This window comes from Anomalospiza imberbis, chromosome 2 (genome assembly GCF_031753505.1).
Source record: "Anomalospiza imberbis isolate Cuckoo-Finch-1a 21T00152 chromosome 2, ASM3175350v1, whole genome shotgun sequence".
Taxonomy (NCBI): Eukaryota; Metazoa; Chordata; class Aves; order Passeriformes; family Viduidae; genus Anomalospiza; species Anomalospiza imberbis.
In genome coordinates this window covers 75,408,100-75,420,000 of record NC_089682.1, presented here as the reverse complement: position 1 = coordinate 75,420,000, position 11,901 = coordinate 75,408,100, and the positions used below count along the sequence as shown (strand labels likewise).

General features: G+C 37.0%; 1 protein-coding gene and 1 long non-coding RNA gene across 2 annotated transcripts in view; one reads left to right on the top strand and one right to left on the bottom strand.

Annotated features, from left to right (window-relative positions):
• LOC137469782 (trypsin-like) overlaps positions 1–11,901 on the bottom strand; it is a 49,170-nt gene that overhangs the window by 10,525 nt on the left and 26,744 nt on the right. The gene's annotated exons all lie outside the window — the stretch shown is intronic.
• LOC137466796 (uncharacterized) lies at positions 4,402–6,710 on the top strand. The gene is made up of 3 exons (XR_010995283.1): positions 4,402–4,664; positions 4,956–5,040; positions 6,614–6,710. It is a non-coding gene; the product is annotated as an uncharacterized lncRNA (long non-coding RNA).

Below are 11,901 nucleotides of genomic sequence, written 5' to 3'. Positions count from 1 at the left end.
TGTGGTCCAACCTCCAACTTAAAGCAATTCTGGTTTGTAACCTAGAAGAGGTTGCTTAGGAACTTACCCATCTGAGAACTGGAAACCTCCAAGGAGGGAGATTCTACAATCTTTCTGGGGACTTTCTGTTCTGGCACAGTAGGACCCTCAAGGGCAAATTCTTCTCCTTTTGTTCCTGCAACCCATAACCATTCCAACTTGTCATTATGGCATGCATTGTCTCTATTTCCCTACATCTGCCTTTTTTGGTAGTGAAAGGTTGGAATTACACCTCCCTTAGACCCACCTGCCCTTAGCTTTCTTCTCTCCAAGCCAAAGAATAGGAAGTATATTTTTTTTCATGTATGTCATGTGCCACCTAATATCTTGGACACTAATCAACTTGTTGGCCATCTGCTGGAAATTCTCAGGTATTTAACACTACTTTTGCATGGAGGGGAAGGTGTGAACAAAATTGGACTTTATTCAGCCCTTTACAATAGTCAGCTCTCCATATGGAGCAGAAGGGCTTCGTCATCAAAGTCAGCAACACAGATCATGAAGAAAATGGACAAAAATGCTTTTTTTTAATGACATAGTAGATGTACTATTGACCTAGCAATGATAAAGAGTCTATGATCCATCTTGCCCTTAATTATCAAAGAGACAGATAATTTTTTTCACTAGTTTTACATGTTGCAAAAGAAATTTAATTTTTTTTTTTCCTAGCCTAGGAAGCAGAGTAAGAATAATTTTGCATTTTTCCCAGAAATTTAAATTTCAGTCTCCTGGAACATGAGATGTTTTTTTCTACAAATAATAATTACATCATCATAGCAGACTAGATTATTTCTGTAGTGTGTACTTGTTTACCAGTAGCATTGGTATTTGAAATGCATGAGAGAATGGGCAGGTCCAAGTCCCAATTCTTTGACAGTTGTGCAATCATTTTCATTAGCCAATACAATAAGAGTCAAATAATTTACTAGAGTCTGTTGTTACTGTTGCTCACACACAAAATGAAATCATTCCATGAAATGCACATCAAGTAACATGTCCAGGAGATTTTCATTGAAACACATTGTGTTGATTTAAAAATCCATCCTCTTGGATGCACCAGCATTTGAACTGGGAGAAGCACATGTGCATTTGCCCTGCAGGTGCTTCAGGGGAACCTCTCTTTCTGCAGCATAATGTAAGTAAGACACCAACTCACTTAGGGCAAGTGAAAACTAGAGCTTTAAAAAATCATGTCCTGGAAATACGGTTCTTGACTGAAATCAAGAACTAGATCGATTCCAGTGAAACACAACACAGAATCAAAGAATTACAGAATCATATAATCACAGAATGTTAAGGGACTGGAATGGACCTTAAAGACCATGTAGTCCCAACCCTTTTCATCTCCCACCACATCTCTGGGTCACTAGCACTTTATTTCTAATGCTACTCACACAGCCTCTTCTTATGCCTGTGACTGATCCCTCCTCATTAGCCAGTTGTCTTGCTTTAGACCAGCAAGTGAATGTGGTATTGAAATGTTCTGGGTTTCAGTACAATTTAAATGTGAAACTTAAAGGGTCTTGTGGACCTTGCACTTAACATTGGTGTCTTAGTTCCAGCAAAGCTATAACATGTCATTTTACAGTTGTAGAGGGGACTCTTCAAATGCAGCTGATAATTTATTATAGTGTGTAAATCTGCAGAGAGGTTAGGAAGACTTCCAGCAGGACAAATTTCCTAAGTTTTTAATTGATTCAGAAAACTATTCTGGCTTTGTAAGGCCTTTTCACTATTTTCTTCCTCCTGCCCAAATATTTTATTAACTTTCTAAGGACTATGAATTAAAACTCAGACAATTGCTTTCTACTTACTATATATTATATGAGGTGTTACTAGTATGACACTCAAGAAAATTCTCTCAGGAGTAAGGCTAATCAAGAGCAGAAGTCTCACTTTACCAGTATCACAGAGGCTGGAGTCAGCCAGTCTTCCCCAGCAAGAGTCCTGTCTTGTCAGGGAGATTTCATGCAATGAAGCTCTCACAGAGAGGTTCATTTTGAGTAAGCAATTAGTTATTTTACACCTTTTTGGTGTAGATACATAAGTAGGCATAGGGCATCAGTGCCTGCAAGAGTTGTTGCTGACTCCTTTTGTTTTGTTTTGTTTTGTTTTTCTGAGAGGAACATACTCTTTTTTATAAGACTGTTCCCAAGAGAACTCTGTCACTGCAGAAGACATGTTTGCCAGTGAAAGAGATTATATATTTGCTAAAATACTCTTTGCTATGGAGAACGTTTGCTATTGTTACCTATCATTCTTCACTGCAGTGCCTGAAAATGATGATTGATGCCATCCATCTCTTGTACAGAACAAGTTAACATTTTCAATAATGAGTTGGGCAGATAGACAGAGTCCACCCTCAGCAATTTTGCAGATTATATAAAACTATGAGGACTGATTGATACACCTGTTGAGAGAAAGGGAACATCCTGTACATGGGAAAGAATAACCTCATGCGCCAAATATGGAAAGCAATTTTGCAAAAAAAAAAAAAAAGGATGTAGGAGTCCTCAAGGAAAGTTTGAAGATGAGTCAGCAACATGCCCTTGCAGCAAGTAAGTCCAACAGCATTTCTGACATTTCTGACTGCACTAAGAAAAGTATTCCCAGATCAAGGAAGTTATTACCCCTATTATGCACCAGCAAGATCACATCTGAGATATGTATTTAGTTCTGGACTCCACAGCACAAGAATTATAGGGACATGCTGGAGCAAGTCCAGCAAAGGGCCACTAAGATCATGAAGGGGCTGGAGCACCTTTCATATGAGGAGAGGCTGAGAGATCTGGGATTATTTAGCCTTAAAAAAAAGGTTCAGGAAGAACCTTATTGATTCTCAGTTTTGTAAGAGACATAAATTCAATGAATTCAGAAAATTCTGTTTAAAAATAACCCCGCTCATTTTTTACTGTGAGGGTAATCAAACCTGATATGGATATGGAATATCTCTGGAGATGTTTCAAACCTGATTGAATACTGAGCAAGCTGCTCTAGCTGACTATTATTCAAGAGCAGAGGTCAGCCTAGATAATCTCCAGAGATTCCTACCAACCTCAAGATATTCACCGTGATTCCATAAATGGAATCTCAAAGCTGAAGAGTCTTAAATATTCTTTTAATTTTTGAGATCTTTGCATAAATAAATTATAATTTCTAAATTGACTCTCACAAACCCAGGAAAGAGGAAGATATGTTTTTCTGTACCAAATAAGTTGACTCTGTATCTGCACTACATTTCAACTTTCCTTTTGGAAGTTACTGTTATGCTGCCTGCAGTGCACTGAATTAAGATACATTAAAAACAATAAAATTGTTCCATTAAACTGTATAGGTTTATGATTGAGGTCCTGCTCTCCTAGCACTTTTAATAAGTTGGAAGAAGCAAATCCTAGTCCTAGTCTCATAGGATTAGGTCTATTACCTGCTGAAACTACCAGGAATATATATTCCATTTACTGACTTTAAAGTCAAATAGGAGAGGTTTTATGTGCGATTTTAGCTGCAAGACTGTCATTTCTGTCACCATTAGTCCTATAAAAAATTACGTAGACCACTGCAAAGTGAAAACTTCATTTATCTTGGACTCTATAGACATACAAGCGTTCCTCAAATTCTGGATATGCCTATCCCAGCCCAGACTACTTCACGTGATAGGTCCCCCTCAAATCCTAATGCTAATTTACTTCTTACTTTCTCTTGAAGAAGCTAAATGGAAGACACAGCTAAGTCTATAATGGTTCCTTCTGAAATGTCTAAGCTTGTGTAAGTTAAATGCTTTAAAAGACACAACCTATTATACAAATCCCACTTAACAACCATTAAAGCTAAATGAATTCTAAGCAGGAAGAAGAATTATCTTGTGGGCCACCATTCGTTCACTAAGCAGCTCTCTCTTTCTTCATCTCTCTGTTTCTCTTCTGCATTTTTTCCTCTTTAATCATGTCAAAATGACTGAGGAAAATAAAAACAATTGAAAGTGTTTGTAGTTCCTACAGAGAACAGAGCTGTGAAGAATTCATCTCACTACTTCCTGAAGCCAATGTGTAGGAAACCAGGATGGGTTTGAAGAAAAGATTCTGTGGGAACAGATATGAAAATCCTAGCTCAACCATTCTGATCCTTGCTATTCCCTATTTTTTTCACCATCTCATCAAAAAGTCCCTTTGGGCAGTTCATTCTTGAGCTACTGCATGAAAAGAATCTCTCAACATAAAATTATTTTAGTTGCAGAGGCAAAGTGAGCAAGATAAGTGTTTGGCATGGGCTTCCAGAATCTGGAATGCTACCAGTAAGCACTGCACAGTTGACAGCTTCATGATGATATAATTGCTAAATGATAATGGCTTCAACAGCTGTGACACAGACCAAATGTTTTACACACTCTTATTCAGGTCATATTTATCCTAGTCCATGCAATTCCAAGCCCCAGAGTCTGTTTATGAGATTATTTCAAGCTCCATGACTTGGTTAACAGGAACACAGTGAAGATTGTTCACTAGACCTATTGATTAAGGGACTAGAGCTCCTCTGCATCTACTGAGCTTAGTGAAAAGTAAATCCTTCCCCTATGGGATGCATCTCATGATCTGCACCCCATATAAGGAGAGTATACCATTCACAAAGTGGATACATAGTCTTACAGACACAAACTACTGCTAGTTCTGCTATGAATTTTACTGAAAAAAAAGATTGACACAGTTTTTGACATTTTTTCCTGTCCTCCAAAGGCCAGTATATTTTCTTAAATAAAACCACAGTTTTAATTCAATGCAATTTCAGTCTTCAGCATAGGAGTAATCTTAAGGTATAAAAGTTGTATCAGCCCTAGCATGCATCCTGAGTTGCAAGGCTACTATTTAGAGCTAGTCAATATTCTCTACAGGTAAGTTGTAGGTAACTCTCTTAAAAGTCAGACGAAGAAGATACAGAAAGACAATGCTTTGACGCAAGCTATTTGTGAAGGAGATAACACTTCCATTTGCAATTCTGCAAGTGCAGGTCAGTTAACAGTGGAATCAAGTTCGAGGGTATTTATTATTCCTATCTCACTCTATTGCTGTATTAAGAGCTAGTGCTCATGGGACTTGGAAATATCATTCTTATTGGACAGTGCAATTCTTTACAGCTCTGTATTGATTTCAATGTTCTATAATTGGGTTTCTATGGTATTGTAACCCAACACATCGGGCAGAACTTCTGTTATTTGAGGTTCATAGGAAGTCACTGGCGGGAAGATGATACTTTAATCAGTTTGACCAACACATTAATGTCTTTGGAATAAAAATACTCTCTGGATCACATCCTGTGATTTCAGAGCTCTTTTTTATTTGAGTTGCTCTCACTGTTTGGGCTTTCACTTGATGTTTTTCTAGCCTTTTTTAAACTAAGAGTGATAATTATTAAATATTTTATTGTGCAACATACTGCAGCTTCAGGGCATACTGAAGGGCACTGCTATTATGTTTTATTGCAGTTGACAATGAATGTGGTAATATTTTGGTGTGCTTGTCTCTGGAGTGTTCCCTTTACATTCTGTTACCCTACTTATTTCCCCATTCCTGGATGCTAAAATGAATCTCTTTTTAACTGTAAACAAAACAAAATTTGAATCCTGTGAGTGATTCTGGGTGCTCTCTGAGTAGGATGGTGTTTTACTGGAACAGAAACTCACATGGGCCTCCTGCACAGCTGGATATAAGTGGTCAAAAATTATCTTGGCTTGCCTGTACTCTTGGCAGGACATAAAACAAAATCTGTTCTCAAAGCCATTTATACATGTTAACATAGGACTGAGCCTGATCACAGAAACTCTCAATCTCAACGCTGCAAAAACCTTCTCATCCAGAGGCAGTATATGGCAAGAGAAAACTTAAATCAAAACCAGCTAATTAAGAAAAGTTTGTCTTGCTATTAAATCTTTATTTTAAAGCAACTTATTTTGCACAATTGTATTTCCACCTCTCCCAATAAAATGCATCGGCATGGCAAAGTGCATGGCCAATGACGTTTTTGGTGGAACTTACTACTTAGCCCCACAGCTTTTTATTAGTAGTCACAGGTAGAGCATGCTTAGATGGGTAGTTTGCAATGTCTTGCATTCATAGCATGCATTTTACATTTGTCAAACTCAGAGCAGAAACTGACCAAGTAAACAGAATCCTTTACTGTAACTACTGCATATTATCCAGCTCTCATCAGTTCATGCTACATCCAGTCTTTATATGCTCCTACTGAATATTTACAAATATTCTTTAAGAACAGCTTTCCTTTCTCTTTTCCCAGTTTTCTGCTAGTTTTTTACTGCATTTCATTTTTCTCTTCCTCAGAACAAGGTCTTTGATCTTTCACGTGGTGACTCAATGACTTACTGAGATTTTAAACAAGATGGACTCAGAGAACTCACAGAAACCTGAGACTTATGAAATTATTAATATGTACTGAATTATACTATTAAGCCATTAGAAATGTTTGCTGCAAGCTAGCCCGAGAGAGGAATGAGTTCAAGAACACAAGAAAATCTTTGATTTGGCTTTGGCTCAGTTAGCTATCTGAAAGCCATTAAATCTTACAGGCGTGTCACACATGTGCTCTGTGTACCTTCTGAATTGTCTGGCTGACAAAGACAACTAAAACAGGGCTAAAGACCTTGGAAGTGAACATCAAATAAGATTTATATTTATCCTGTCATTGATGTTACTAAAGAATCATTCTTTTGATGCCATTGATCTTCAATACAAATGGAGAATTTGGCTCCCCCTGGACAAATATAGAAGAGAAGCTGACTTGGACCAAATAGCAGCAAAATCAAAGCTGCTGGATGTTGGCTCAGTTTTTCAGAGCTCAGGTATGACTGATATCTTTTTCATGCCTCAAATGAGAAGTTTTCATAGATTTCCCCAGTTACGGAAGGTGTTTCTTCACAAACTCACACCAATTAAAAAAAAGTAATAATAATAATCACTTCATTTTGGAAAACAATATAATAATATAATAAATATAATAAAACAATATAATAAAATATAATAAAACAACCTATTATGTCTCTCAGTCAGACATCTCTGGCAAGAGGATCTGAATCTGACTGTCAGACAGATAGGATTATTGAATCTCTTCCCTTGGCTGACTATACTGTTCTTAGTTCAGGTAAACAGTCTGGTCAAGTTGATGTTAATGCCAGTGCAGAACACAAACATTGATAGTGAATGCAGAATTTCTTTCCATGTTTCATTATTTTTAAAGCATGAAAAGATTACAGAAACAATATTCATGTTTACTAAAAGAGATCACATTCTTCAGATCCAATGTACTTACATATTCACATATCTGCTCACAGGTATGTAACTGTGCACAGCTGGAGCTCTTCTAGGGAACTGTCAGAGACATCGTGTCTCAGGAAACAAAACTTGGCTCTGCCAAGGCACAAGATTTGCAACCAACAATGACCAGCAGAAACAGACTTTAACTATGAAGAATAAAAAAAAAACACCTCATAAACCCCAGCCAACCAAAATGCCCCAAACCACCAAACCAAAACATAGTTACATGAGTTCTAAATTTGTTTCCTTGATAAGCAGCGGCTTTGATTAGCACATGTGGAGGGTTTAAGAAACAGAACTACAAAAGAGTTAAAAGCCCATGTGTTTCTGGATGAAAGTCATCTTTAATCCAGGATGAGAGAAAAGTTGCAGGGCAACTAGTAACTTTCCCTTTGAGAAAGTCATTTTGTAGCTGTTTAATCTGAGGCTTCTTGCATCTCCTTCTGAAGCACCAGGTACTGGCCTCAGGGCCAGTCTGTTCCTTCTGTGTTATCTTTAGCATGTGATGAACTCTTTCTGGTTGGTTGTAGGTTTGAAAAGAAGTGGAAGAAACATGCATTTACTTCCTTTATCATCCTAATTACAGCAAAAATATACTGTCTTTACTGACATCTTAGGTGTCAAAGTACGAGTTAAAGACAAATAAAGGCCAAGCATATTTTGCTGCAAAATTGCATTTATTCTTGCCGCATTTAGATGGATATCCCATGTTCAATTTGCAGTGAAGGAAGATGAAAACCATGATGTTCTGCTTCAGATCCATTAACCTAGGGGATGTTTAGAAAACACCTGTACTTTGATCCCCTTCAAAGCTCCAGACATCACTGCTAGGAATATTTTATGACTTCCAGAACTACGTGCTCTCTAGCATTGGCAGTTTGCAATTGCCTGGCCACATGATGTTAAAGGGATTCATCAGAAACAAAAGGATCGTTTGGTGCCTTAGGTTTTCTTGCCAAGTGAAACAGAGAGACCTCACTTAAAATTAATTTTAAGCACATTACTAATGGGATATTCTCCTGGTAGCTTCAATATTTGTTTTCTTAATAGGTACTTTCTGGAGCCCAAGAGAGCTATCATACTTCTTGTGCAGGGTTGTGCATTGAGGAGATTGTGCCTCCATGTCTTTGGCAAAGTATGTTTCCCCATGTGTATTGATGTAGCTCTTTATTCCATGCTGCTGCTTCCTTCATTCAGGATGGTATGCTTAAAAATGAAAATTTGATAACAGCTGTTTACTCCCTCTAATCCCTGCAGCATATCAACTAGATAGAAAGTGCCACGTGACTGATTCCCATGCTCCCTTGTGCTATACTTCAGAAGAATCAGGAAAAAATAGTACTATCTCTCCACACTCCCCTTTCTTTTTGTTTGGTAGCATTTCCCAGCCTCAACAGGGTAAAAGAGGGATGCACAGCAAGCAGGAAGATTTTTGCCACAAGCTTATCTGAAAGAAGTCTAAAAAGTTCCCAAGCTTAATTTTTTGCCTTGCTCTTGATTGCTCTTTATAGCTCAGCAGAAACCAGAAGCCAGCCCTAACTTCCAAGACCTGGGGGCTGACTATTACTTTTTATGTTTGGGCAATTCCTAAACAGGGCAGAGTGAGGTGCAAAGAGACAAGGGATCACAGAAAGCATTTTAATGAAATGCTGAAGCATTGATAAAATACTGGCATTGATAAAATTCAGATTGCAGCAGTGGGTTCGAAAAAGAATCAAAAGCAAGGGACAAGGAGGGACAGCATGGGTGTCCTATGGATATAAGAATATTACATAGTCAGCTTTGTTGGGAATCTGCTGTAGGCCTTAATTTAATATAAAGTACTAATTTGGTATTAATGAATGTCAGTAAATAATAAAATAGTAATAATTATTACTAATTAATAAATTAGTAATAATAAATTATTATTACTAATTACTAATTTTATACTAATTAATTTAGACTGCAGGCTTAAATTAATATAGAGTATTTATTAGTTTTGTGGCATGTTCTAGTGATTGTTCCTTAGCAGGAGCATTCCAAACAACCAAAATGAAAATACAGGCTTGTATGAAAAAATCTTCTCAACCAACCACTGCTCTGATGAAGTGCATGAAAGAGGTGGTGCCCAAATGCAGCTGTGCAGAATGTTGTGATACACGAATGTATGTTTTTTACATGACTATGATTATGAGTTTGTGATGAAAGACCAAAAGAAGAGTTTGTTTGAGAAGAAAAAGAAGCAACAATAAAGTAGTCTGAAGGTTAGCCTTTTAAAAAATGCAGAGCAAGAAATCTTGCATTATATTTCCACTCTGATCACTTGCTTGTTTGATCTACAGCCACCAGAGAACTGCAGGGTTCCTCAGTTTGTTCACCTGTAAAAATTTACATATATACTATTCTGTGCACATTGTGGTGCTCTTTTATTGCTTTGCTTTGCACCAAACCTGGCTAGCCTGACTAATAAGGAGACAGTCTACTCATACCATAAGTACTGCCAAAGTTTTGTTTCTAATTTTTCCTTTTCCAGAGATCTTTATATACCTGATTCGTAATAGCTAGAGACATAATAAACCTTTGTTGGATTTTTTCCTTTTGGAGAGCATAGTTTGATTACACTGAATTTGTGTTTTGCAGCAATTGAAATACACTGAATATAGGTCTGAATATATATTATTCTAATGTAACTTCTTGAAAGTCTAGTGGCTGAAAGGCAGCTGTTGTAAAGCCATATAACAGATATTTTCCACCAGTAATTGCCTAGCTTTTTTTACTTCCTTTATGTACTTCAGTTGCTTAAAAATCTTTTTATGCACCTTTATTGATGCTGATATGTGTTCATTATATTTGATATCAGTGCCTGTGTTTTGGTATTCCTGCCTATTGAGTATTCATTCCTTGACCCAATAAAGTTTTAATATTATCACTTAAAAAGTGAGTTAGAGTCAGCTGCCCTAAATCCTCAGAATGTTTGTGATTCTCAGGATGTGAGCGCAATCAGTCAGCAGTTCCAGCCAGCAGACTTTAATGAATCATATGCTTTGGTCTACTTTTGGTGGTTGTATAAGATACATTAATCAACAATCCATGCATGTTTAGAAAATACTAGAATCAGTCAGCCTTTACTTTGGGATTTTAATTTTTCGCATTGCTTTGATGATTACAACATCATTTGGTATAGAGGGTGGTTTGCTCATCATGGTCTGATGATTTGCTTATGATTTAATCAAGCACTAAATTCAGAGAGGAATGTGACTGCATCTGGCTTCCCTTACTATTTTTAAAGAGATGGGGGGCAGTCAGTATTCCAGGAGCATGACAGCTTTGCAATCATAGTGCTTATATTTAAGGTTTTTGCAAAGAGGTTCATTATGTGAAATGTTTACGCTAAGGATGATTATGAAATCAGTGGTGAAAAAGGGACTGACATTCCCATTTATGAAGTCTTAATGGGACCCTGGACCACTCTTGCAATGCCCAGCACAGCAGAGTATCAAGAGACTGGCAAGGGGTCTTCCGTAAAACTTCATATGACATTTGAGGAGCTGGTAGTGCAAGGTGTCTGCTCAGAGGAGATTTATTTCAGTGACTATTGTCAGAGAGAAAAGCATCCTGACCTGACTGATATAGAGAAAAACATTCCTTAAGATCCTACAAGAATTTACAATATCAGTATACAAGTTTTTAAAACATTTTCAAATTATTTGGAAAGGTTTTTGTTTTGTTTTGTTTTGTTTTGTTTTTTTGTGTGTGTTTGCATGAAATTTAAGAGTAATATGAGATTGTTTTCAAAAAAAATCAGTGGTAATCTCTGCATAAAGAGCTATCTAGAAGACATGTTAGTGGTGAAAAAGAAATTAACTTTATAAGATTTTTGTTGAAAGAGTTTGGAACATAATGTTGACTTTATGGCTGTTCATCACTTGCCAGCCTACCTTGCAAGTTTCTTATTTATTATCTGATTTAATACTTAATCTATGCCCAGTTTCCATTGCACATAGCAGCTAAAAGTCCAGTCATCATTGATCATTTTTTAAATAACATGGTTCCAGAAGTAATTTTCTGACTAATTATCACTGCTTTGGCTTCACCCATCAAGTGTGATCTAACTAAAATTACTACCTTGTCGTATAAGCAAGACTGAACCATCCTTTCCTGATTCTCATGAACAAGTTGTGACATGTAAATTGTTATACATGATGCTCCTCTGACTGGCATTAACATTCTCTGACAGAGTCTGAAGAAATGGATGGGGCACAATTTTAGTCACTTTGTCTCATGGTCTAGCACGTTGTCTTAAAATATAGCTTAAAATGGAATTTTGCTATGATATTAGACCATGGACATGGGTGTCTGAGGCTCATATCTATCCTGGTTACTCTACAAATCACTACCTCCCACCACCCTCATTATGTTGTATTATTGTAAGAGTCTTTCAGGTAGCAAATCTGCTGTGATAAATGTCTGTGTGAAGATGGTGATTTCTTGTTGAATAGACTTGTTCCCTGTGTATTTTCCTTTCCTCCTTGTTTTCACTGGAACATCTCTTATTGCTGGTTTT